This window comes from Nicotiana tabacum, chromosome 10 (assembly GCF_000715075.1).
Source record: "Nicotiana tabacum cultivar K326 chromosome 10, ASM71507v2, whole genome shotgun sequence".
Lineage (NCBI taxonomy): Eukaryota > Viridiplantae > Streptophyta > Magnoliopsida > Solanales > Solanaceae > Nicotiana > Nicotiana tabacum.
Window position 1 is genome coordinate 124,855,995 of NC_134089.1, and position 12,356 is coordinate 124,868,350.

Consider the following 12,356-nt stretch of genomic DNA (forward strand, 5'->3'; position numbering starts at 1 on the left):
ACGATGGAATGCTGCCTTGATAGTACAATGACGGTGTAATCGTGAGGGATAAAGGATGACATTTAGGCTATCACAACCCAAACCGATGGGCCGCGACGGGCACCCGGTACCTTACTCAATCGAGTACCAACGTAACGTATCTTTCTTATTACATCATTATATACACGTGACATACGGGCCTAGTAGGCCAACATAATCATTTATAAACTCAAACATAGGCCGACAAGGTCGTACAATTTTTCACATATACGACATATGTCTACAAGCCTCTAAGAATACATAAATGTCATAGAGGTTGGGATAGAGTCCCACCATACCAAACAATACACGTCTAAATCATACTAACCAAACAAGCAACTCCGAAGCAAATGGAGTGCACCAACATCTTCCGCCGAGCTGATAGCCTACTTGGAGGGCTCTCGACCTGTCTATCGGGACCTGCGGGCATGAAATGCAGCGTCCCCAGGCAAAAGGGACGTCAGTACGAATAATGTACCGAGTATGTAAGGCACATAAATAAATACATAAGAGACATGGAAGACATATAGAGTACATGACTCAACCTGTAAGTCTGAATAACTTTGTAAATCATAAATTACTTTTAACGTCATGCATATGCGTATGAATGTCATGTCTTGCATAGGTACATGTTTCATAACATCATCAGTCTCTGAGGGCATCCCATCATATCTTATCGACCATTGTGGGCAAAATCATCATCGTATACCAGCTGATTAGGTAGTGGTGCGTATATAACGTCATAACCTTTCTCATATCCCATATACATATATATACATACATATATACGCGTATATAATGCCGTTTGAATCATATTTACATATATACGTGTATATAACGCCATTTGAATCATATTTCAGCCACTGTGGGCAACATCATCATCATATACCAGCTGCTCAGGTGGTGGTGCGTATATAACGCCGCAACCTTTTCCCATATCCCATATACATATATTTACATATATACGCGTATATAACGGCATCTAGTCATGGGTCAATGCACATGAATGCAATGCATGGAAAGTATGTCAATAAAATCATTCAGAATGTCATAAGACCATTTTTCCTCTGAGTAATATCATAAAGTAAACTCTTTCCAACTTTCGTATTTTTTTCTGAGACCCATGAACAGATGATAAAATATTATGACACACGGAAATTCAAGAACATAGATATCTCTAATACTTCTAAGAATAGAGTCATCCATGGAATTTGTGCATTTGCACGTTTCGCTCGTATTATATGGATCATGCCAAAAGAAAGAAGGAATAGCCTTAACATACCTGAAGTAGGAAAAAAATCCGTATGAATTAAATTAATTTGGAAAAATGCTCTTTGATAGACACATATTGCATGAAGAATATGAATTGAGGAACAAAGAGTTAGAATTCTGTTTTGCTAGCCACCAAAGAGGTGTCAATACTCTTGTTTTGGCAGTCCACTTTAATCACGTTGCAATAAATCAAAGAATTCCTGTAAAACTTTATCTTTGACCATATGATCCCTATGACCTCCTAACCATGCTTGAACTTTGAAGAGTTCTACAGTAGTCCACCATAATGGGAGAATTCTTAACAATTTCGCATATCTTGGCATAAGTTTTCAGCCAATCACGCTCGGACACAGTCCTTGAGAAAGATGGACCCCTCATTGATAAAACCTGATCCCGCAAATTCCATAATGCTGAAATGTGGCTTTCATACTGTGGCTTCAAGGATTCATTTTTATTTCTAGATGGCAGTGGAAATAATTTCAAATATTCAGATTCTCGATCAGCACTATGTGCATTGAGGGGAACAATAGAAACATGACTCTCTTTGGCAGTTGTGTGGTTTTTTTGATCTCAGAATAGATAAGGAACAAAAGATTTGAGTGAGTGCCTTCTTCAGTTGAACAACATTACATGGTGTTAGATATTTTATAAAATAGGTAGTTGCATTTGTTCAACTTGATTGAGATAATAGATATCCCATAATCAATAAAAAATTCTGTCAGAGTACTTCAAAGTTCCGAGAAATTAAGCATAACAACACCTGCTAATCTCTTTCTAGTCCACCTATTTATGAATTGTAAGAGTCACCATTTCTCTTAAGGCTAGGATTCTACGTGGGATGGGTGGAAAAAGTTTATCTTTATCCATTTATTAGATAATTAGGTAATATCCCGTTACCCGGTAATTAACCAATTACCCGCATAATTAAAAATTATTCCCACTTACTTAAAATATTACTCACCTTTCACATACCTTATAAACCTTACTATTATGGTCATGTGGTATCTTGTATGGTACTAGTCCATAAATACCAAGTATTTTAGCTTGAGCCGTATTTTATCCCAACATGCCAAACTTCGACAACAATTCGCTTTCTTCGATATTACTTACCCTCTTACCTTCACGAATTTACTCATCACTTGTAATCCTTATAATCGTCAAATAATCTTTTCCTTGGACTGATGTCAATTACCTTACGACAAATTCAACGTACATTACTGCAGGGTGCAACATTGTCGTAAATTATTACTGCGAAGCGTAACATCACCATAATGTAATACTGCTGGGTACAACACTGTCGTAACTTAATAGTGCAGGACGCAACATCAATCATAATATATTACTGCAGATCATAACATTGTCGTAATATAATACTGCTGAACGTAATATCGACGTAATATTGCGGGGCGTAACATCATTCCCCCCTTTGGAACATTCGTCCTCGAATGTTGACTGATGCTCTTATCATTTTCGTAACTTATAACTCTTGTGAATACCTTAATACTCTTCTTGTCATTTAAGCAGTTTCTCTGTGAATAAATCCCAAGTCTAGGGTATTCCTCCTTTAGTCTTTTTGCTCATATCATGACCTGTGGTCGAAATCTTCCTAATCTTGCAACTTTCGTTACCTCCTGTCATGCAGCCTGCATGACCCTGGCTTTATAGGTGCACTTATGTGATTCATCTTTCCTTTTTCCTTTTATTTTTTAGTCAATCTCAAGGCCTTAGTTTGTATATACAAGGCTTAATAGGATACCTCTCTAGGCCTCTATAGGTATACTGAAGTCCTTTGCACGATACTTTGTAGAACTTATGAATATGATCGTATCTTATTTCATAGATCTGGTTACCCATTCACATGACTTTACTGCATTTACGTGGGTTATATTATACCATAATTTTTGCTTCAATCTACCTTTACTGAAGTGTGCTTACCAAGTTCCCAGTTACTTTTGTTGCCTACCCTTTAGGTATAAATCTCAGTCCTTCAATGCCCCTTCATTACCGTTCGTCTTAAGAATCATGGACTAGCCTCATGTCATACTTTGTAACTTATGTCTGACCATTGTTGATTCACCTCAATGTTGATCGATAATCCTTTACTTGAAGACTTGAAACTTCTTACGTAATATATTACCGCTAGGGCTTACGTTGTATTGAGGAATAATTGAAGTGGTTTCCATAATCATATTTCATAGTGTCTCAATGTGATTCACCTTATAGGGGTATCTTGATTTTCTGCCGCCAGTGAAATCTTTTTCTTCTTCTCTTCTTCTATTTTCTCTTCTTCTTTTTTCAAATCATTATTCAAACGAAGGCCCAAACGTCATCCTTTATCTGTCACAATTATCCCTTCATTTTATTACTAGGCCAGCATTTCATTCTTTCTAAATGCTATTATTCTTAGATTCCTTTGAGTTCATTCAGGCTATACTGAACTTTCAATAACTTAATGAAACCATTATCTCTCTTGTTTTCATGGACTTAATCTTGAGGACTTATCTATTCTCGTCACCTTTTCACTTGCTTTTCCTCATTCTTACTCATGTTTTCTTAAAACTTTGTCGTTCTACTATACTTTAGCTTGCGACCTATAAATATCCATTTATAATACTGTACATACACAATCCGGTGGGGGATTCGTACTGACTTCTTATGAGGCTGGTACTTCTTCTAACTGGCTTCCTTGTAGAGCCATTATAGATTATGGTCGTTGTGTTATTTCTCTTGAACGTCTGATATTAAGAGTGATTTTTGTCATGTTCTCAAGCACACTTCTATAATTTTTCTAGGTCCAATAATCAGACTCCTGATTTACTTAGGTAATGTAATCCTTTAGTTTCCTCTTCCTTCTAATCAGCCTTTATGTAGGCTTAAGCTATCTTCCGATCCGTGGCTCATGGTATCAGTTATTCCTTAACCTTTCCATGGGCATTATGGAATATCCATGATACAATCTTCTAACAATTCAATCCTTTTTCTATGCCCTGGGCTCAATTCTTTCTTTTAACTTATACCAGAATCTTCTATGGCTGTATGATTGTCAATAAATATGCTGTCTGGATAATGTTCCTCGTAATCTTTCTTGGGTTACTTCCTTTGTCTTAACTTACGTCTCACACTAGCTCCTTATTTATTAATAACAGCTTGAGCAGGAACCTTTACTTTCTCTCCTTGACTTCGTGCTTGCACAATATTCTTGAATCATAGCGTATCTGTAAGATTTGGATAAGTGCCCTCTCATTCCTCTTTCATTTATCGCATTCTTCCTTTACTATTCCATAGTCACTAGAACCCCTTTATCTTGACTTAATGCCACATCACTCCATATTCCCCCCTTTTGGGTTGTACTAAGAGCTGAAGCCGGGAGGATCTACCTATAGATGTTTTACCTCTTCATCTTTGGCATCGTTTCTCAACATCAATGATCCTTACTTGCCTTGCGGCAATCCTTCTGTACCAAGGATGACAAATTCCTTTACTCGCGAGGGTGACACTTAATGTAACTGGTACATACAGTCCCTTAAGCTTAACTTTGCTCACATTGCTTGCTCTAAGGAAGTATCTCCCTGAATGACCATCCTCTGAATTCATCATGAATTTTCTTTTATGGTCCATTCTATTACAGTCGGAACGAAATCTAAAATTCCCATGATGCCGAGTACTTTCCAATCATTCAGTCCCTAATTCATTTTTAGTTTATCTTATTCACCAGCCCAAACTGATTCATATTACTCTGGGGTCTAGCTTTTCCTCTTGGTAATTGCGCTAGAGTTGCGAACTTATTTCTCGAAATGAGGACATGGTTGTATGGCCTATACTCTTTTGTTGTCCTAAGGCCTGTCACCCCTCATCTCTTCCTTCACTTGACTATAGATTTTGTAATATTGTCATCTTTTGATTTACTGTTGTCATCCATGTACCACATTTTACTTATAATGCATTATTAACTCTTTTCATATTTTCCGCTAACATTTATGCCTATCACTTTATTCTGAAAATTCGAACAAGACAATTTATTTTTGCTTTTTGCTTCCCTTTGCTCCATCCAGTTGCTCTTCAAGTTGCTTAACGTTCTCGCTTTACTAGGGACGCGAGCCACACTAAGGTAATATGTATCCCTTCAAGGTTTATAATGCATGTCTTTGTAGTACTCATATCTGGCTGCACTATTTTAAAGTGTACCATCTGGGTGTCTCACAAAGAGATCTATTGATATATTTGCAATTTTCTTTGGAAATGTCAACTGACACAAACAATTCATCGATCATATCTTCTTATACTACTTCTATTAACCCCCATATGGAATATCTGGAATGGGTGCGACTAATTGTATATACCTCTATTACTATTGAATATAACTCAAAAAGCTTATGTTCCTCTGCCTCAATTATAAACGTTGTTAACCTTCATTAACTGGGCGCCTCGTACCCTTCTTCACCTCGCTTCTTTTACTTGCTGAAACTTGTATCTACCTTCCGATTCTCTTGTTCCTTTTTACCGTAAGAGTGGATAGGCATTCTTGCCTTTGGAATCTTTATCAAGAAACTTACACATCTTAGTATACACATGATTTGCCGAATACCTCATATTTATTCATCCTAAGCATGATGCAAAAATGGAGTTCCTTTGACTCAACTCTTCCAAAACAATCTCTCTTTCCAACCTTCTTTCCGGATATAGGTATCGTCTCATTACGAATAGGATTTAGGAATTTGAATTCCTATGACTGAGCTCTACCACACGATCTAGAGTAAGAAGAAAGAGTGACAATCTTAAATGTCCTGTAGACTCCTGCTTATAAGTGTGGTGCACGACACACCTATAAACAAGACTATACTAGACACGGCTTGTAGCCTCCCTAGGAAAGAACTACTCTGATACCACTTTTGTCACTACCCAAACCGATGGGCCGCGACGGGCACCCAGTACCTTACTCAACCGAGTACCAACGTAACGTATCTTTCTTATTACATCATTATATACACGTGACATACGGGCCTAGTAGGCCAACATAATCATTTATAAACTCAAACATAGGCCGACAAGGCCGTACAATCTTTCACGTATACGACATATGTCTACAAGCCTCTAAGAATACATAAATGTCATAAAGGTCGGGAAAGAGTCCCTCCATACCAAACAATACACGTCTAAATCATACTAACCAAACAAGCAACTCCGAAGCAAATGGAGTGCACCAACATCTTCCGCCGAGCTGATAGCCTACTTGGAGGGCTCTCGACCTGTCTATCGGGACCTGCGGGCATGAAATGCAGCGTCCCCAGGCAAAAGGACGTCAGTACGAATAATATATCGAGTATGTAAGGCACATAAATAAATACATAAGAGACATGGAAGACATATAGAGTACATGACTCAACCTGTAAGTCTGAATAACTTTGTAAATCATAAATTACTTTTAACGTCATGCATATGCGTATGAATGTCATATCGTGCATAGGTACATATTTCATAATATCATCAGCCTCTGAGGGCCTCCTATCATATCATATCGACCACTGTGGGCAAAATCATCATCGTATACCAGCTGATCAGGTGGTGGTGCGTATATAATGCCATAACCTTTCCCATATCCCATATACATATATACATACATATATACGCGTATATAATGCCGTTTGAATCATACTTACATATATATGCGTATATAACGCCGTTTGAATCATATTTACATATATACGCATATATAACGCCGTTTGAATCATATTTACATATATACGCGTATATAACGTCGTTTGAATCATATTTCAGCCACTGTGGGCAACATCATCATCATATACCAGCTGATTAGGTGGTAGTGCGTATATAACACCGTAACCTTTTCCCATATCCCATATACATATATTTACATATATACATATATATAATGCCATCTAGTCATGGGTCAATGCACATGAATGCAATGCATGAAAAGTACGTCAATAAAATCATTCGGAATGTCATAAGACCATTTTTCCTCTGAGTAATATCATAAAGTAAACTCTTTTCAACTTTCGTATTTTTTTCTGAGACCCATGAACAGACGATAAAATATTATGATACACGAAAATTCAAGAACATAGATATCTCTACTACTTCTAAGAATAGTCATTCATGGAATTTGTGCATTTGCACGTTTTGCTCGTATTATATGGATCATGCCAAAAGAAAGAAGGGATAACGTTAACATATCTGGAGTAGGAAAAAAATCCGTATGAATTAAATTAATTTGGAAAAACGCTCCTTGATAGTCACATATGGCATGAAGAATATGAATTGAGGAACAAACAAAGTTTTGCTAGCCACCAAAGAGGTGTCAATGCTCTTGTTTTGGCAGTCCACTTCAATCACACTGCAATAAATCAAAGAATTCCTATAAAACTTTGTCTTTGACCATATGATCCCTATGACCTCCTAACCATGCCTGAACTTTGAAGAGTTCTATAGTAGTCCATCATAATGGGAGAATTCTTAACAATTTCCCATATTTTGGCATAATTTTTCAGCCAATCACGCTCGGACACAGTCCTTGAGAAAGATGGACCCCTCATTGACAAAACCTGATCTCGCAAATTCCATAATGCTGAAATGTGGCTTTCATACTGTGGCTTCAAGGATTCATTTTTATTTCTAGATGGCAGTGGAAATAATTTCAAATATTCAGATTCTCGATCAGCACTATGTGCGTTGAGGGGAACAGTAGAAACATGACTCTCTTTGGCAGTTGTGTGGTTTTTTTTTTATCTTAGAATAGATAAGGAACAAAAGATTTGAGTGAGTGCCTTCTTCAGTTCAACAACGTTACATGGTGTTAGATATTTGATAAAATAGGTAGTTGCACTTGTTCAACTTGATTGAGATAATAGATGTCCCATAATCAATAAAAAATTCTGTCAGAGTACTTCAAAGTTCCGAGCAATTAAGCATAACAGCACCTGCTAATCTCTTTATAGTCCACCTATTTATGAATTGTAAGAGTCACCATTTCCCTTAAGGCTAAGCTTCCACGTGGGATGGGTGGAAAAAGTTTATCTTTATCCATTTATTAGATAATTAGGTAAGATAATTAACCAATTACCCGCATAATTAAGAATTATTCCTACTTACTTAATATATTACTCACTTTTCACATACCTTATAAACCTTACTATTATGGTTATGTGGTATCTTGTATGGTACTAGTCCATAAATACTGAGTATTTTAGCTTGAGCCGTATTTCATCCCAACATGCCAAACTTCGACAACAATTCGTTTTCTTCGATATTACTTACCCTCTTACCTTCACGAATTTACTCATCACTTATAATCCTTATAATCCTCAAATAATCTTTTCCTTGGACTGATGTCAATTACCTTACGACAAATTCAACGTAAAATACTGCAGGGCGCAACACTGTCGTAACTTATTATTGTGAAGCGTAACATCTCTGCAATGTAATACTGCGGGACGTAATATTGACGTAATATTGCGGGGTGTAACATTATCATTTTTAGGTAATGAGATATATCAGACAACAGCTGCGCTCGTGAGAACGAATATCGATGTAATATTGCGCGGTGTAACATAGGCCTTTGAGTGAGTAATGATTTGAAGAGAATTTCATGGATTATATGAGATCAAAATACCCACATAAGGCGAATCACATTGAGACACTATGAAATATGATTATGGAAATTACTTCAAATATTCCTCAATACAACGTAAGTCCTAGCGGTAATGTATTACGTAAAAAAGCTTCAAGTCTTCAAGTAAAGGATTATAGATCAACGTTGAGGTGAATCAACAATGGTCAGATATAAGTTACAAAGTATGATATGACGCTTGGCCATGATTCTTAAGGCGAACGGTAATGAAGAGGCATTGAAGAACTGAGATTTATACCTAAAGGGTAGGCAACAAAAGTAACTGGGAACTTGGTAAGCATACCTCAGTAAAGGTAGATTGAAGCAAAAATTATGGTATAGTATAACCCATGTAAATGCAGTAACGTCATTTAAATGGGTAACCAGGTCCATGAAATAAGATATGGCCATATTTGCAAGTTCTATAAAGTATCGAGAAAAGGACTTCGGTATACCTATAAAGGCCTAGAGAGGCATCTTATTGAGCCTTGTATATACAAAGTAAGGCCTACAGATTAACTAAAAGATAGAAGGAAAAAGAAAAGATGAGTCGCATAAGTGCACTTACAAAGCCAGGGGAATACAAGCTGCATGACAGGAGATAATAAAAGTTGTAAAATTAGGAAGATTTCGACCACAGGTCATGATATGAGCAAAAAGACAAGAGGGGGGAATACCCTAGACTTTGGATTTATTCACAGAACGACTGCTTAAATGAAAAGAAGAGTATTAAGGTATTCACAAAAGCTATAAGTTACAAAAATGATAAGAGCATCAGTCAACATTCGAGGACGAATGTTCCAAGGGGGGGATGATGTTACGTCCCGCAATATTACGTCTATATTACGTTCGGCAGTATTAAGTTACGACAGTGTTGTACCCAATAGTATTACATTACGGTGATGTTACGCTTCGCAGTAATAAGTTACGACGATGTTGCACCATGCAATATTTTTACGTTGAATTTGTCGTAAGGTAATTGACATCAGTCCAAGGAAAAGATTATTTGGAGATTATAAGGATTGTAAGTGATGAATAAATTCGCGAAGGTGGGAGGGGAAGCAAGTCGAAGAAAATGAATTTCGTTGAAATTTGGTATTTTGGGATAAAATACTGCTCAAGCTAAAATACTCGGTATTTATGGATTACTACCATACAAAGTACCACATGACCATAATAAAAAGGTGTATAAGGTATGTGAAAAGTGAGTAATATTTTAAGTAAGTGCCAATAATTCTCATTTTTTTGGGTAATTGGTTAATTACCCGGTAATGAGACATTACCCGATTAACTAATAAGTGGATAAGAATAAATCCCCAACAAAACGTGGCAGAAGGCGACTATTTGAGAAAAGTGACTCATATTTATATATGATAGGTGGCAACCTAATTCCAAGTCATGACAAGCTTGCAGTCTGGTTCTTGATGATATATTCTCTCTATATAGCTTTTCCTTTTTATTCTCTTTAGTCTTTACCCTTGCCTACCATGCAACGACAATCTTGCACGAGAAGAAAGTTTGAGGAAATGATTTCATTTTAAAGTTACATCAGATATACAGCTTTGGGACTACATTGCTATTCATGGATATGGTTTCGAAACTCAAAATTGGAAGTAACCGATCATGATTTTATGAAATGAGTACAGCTCGTGGAATAGCTTCAATATCAAGATTTTCCATAATACATGTGCTAATTCAAATAAAGCCCGGTACAATCTTTCTCAAGAATATTATACGAATTTTTCCTTACCTCGGACCTCCGTTACGTATTTTCGCAAAAGAGAATCGGTTCAGGTATGTTAAGGCTATCCCTTCTTTCTTTTGGCATGATCCATACGATACGAACGAAATGTGCAAATGCACAAATTCCATGAATGACTCTATTCATATAAGTATTACAAATTCATATAAGTGTCATAATATTTTATCATCTGTTCATGGGTCTCAGAAAAAAAATACGAAAGTTGAAAAGAGTTTACTTTATGATATTACTCAAAAGCAAAATGGTCTTATGAAGCTCCGAAAGATTTTATTACGTATTTTTCATGCATTTCATGCATGTGCATTGACTCATGACCAGATGGCGTTATATACGCGTATATATGTAAATATATGTATATGGGATATGGGAAAAGGTTACGGCGTTATATACGCACCACCACCTGATCAGCTGGTATATGATGATGATGTTGCCCACAGTGGCTGAAATATGATTCAAATGGTGTTATATACGTGTATATATGTATGTATATATATGTATATGGGATATGGGAAAGGTTATGGCGTTATATACGCACCACCACCTGATCAGCTGGTATACGATGATGATTTTGCCCACAGTGACCGATATGATATGATGGGATGCCCTCAGAGGCTGATGATGTTATGAAACATGTACCTATGCACGACATGACATTTATACGCATATGCATGACACTAAAAGTAATTTATGATTTACAAAGTTATTCAGACTTACAGGTTGAGTCATGTACTCTATATGTCTTCCATGTCTCTTATGTATATATTTATGTACCTTACATACTCGGTACATTATTCGTACTAAAGTCCCTTTTGCTTGGGGACGCTGCGTTTCATGCCTGCAGGTCCCGATAGACAGGTCGAGAGCCCTCCAAGTAGGCTATCAACTCAATGGAAGATGTTGGTGCGCTCCATTTACTTCAGAGTTGCTTATTTGGTTAGTATGATTTAGACGTGTATTGTTTTGTATGACGGGACTCTATCCCGACCTTTATTACATTTATGTACTCTTAGAGGCTTGTAGACATATGTTGTGTATATAAAAGATTGTACGGCCTGGTCGGCCTATGTTTTGAGTTTATAAAGGATCGTGTTGGCCTATTAGGCCCGTATGTCATGTGTATATAATGATGTAATAAGAAAGATACGTTACTTTGGTATTCGGTTGAGTAAGGTACCGGGTGCCCGTCGCGGCCCATCGGTTTGCGTCATGACAGCTATCACTACCATGTACACCAACAGTGGGTGAAACGTGCAGGGGATTGAGTTTCAAAGGGAAAATATTCCTTACAACCCTCATAGCAAGTACGTTACTGTAACCGATAACTGGCTATGTACCCATTGAAAACAATGTTGAACTACGGGATATAAGTTCGGGATATGCAGGTGTTTAATCACTAAATAAACCTCCCCTGAAGGACTTGGTCCGTGATCTGACAAAGTTAAGTACCACGGATGAGATCTTTTAAGTAACTGTGGCTTTTGTCAAGAAGATCCAAGTATAAATAGAACCAAATGTGGCTTGCATCAGATCAAATCATGGAACAGGTTTGGATAATGCCATAGTGAATGAATGCTATATTCAAGAAGAGTTACTCAACCGCTCAGCTCCAAGAACACCATAGCAAATGGAGTTGTTGAAAAGAAGAAAAGGACTCTTGAAGATTGGGCACAGTTAATA

General features: G+C 37.0%; 1 long non-coding RNA gene across 1 annotated transcript; it reads left to right on the forward strand.

Moving 5' to 3' along the window:
- The first annotated feature begins 10,329 nt into the window (after positions 1–10,329).
- Positions 10,330–11,835, forward strand: LOC142164896 (uncharacterized). Its single transcript, XR_012695980.1, has 2 exons — positions 10,330–10,711; positions 11,521–11,835. It is a non-coding gene; the product is annotated as an uncharacterized LOC142164896 (long non-coding RNA).
- The last annotated feature ends 521 nt before the right edge of the window (positions 11,836–12,356 follow it).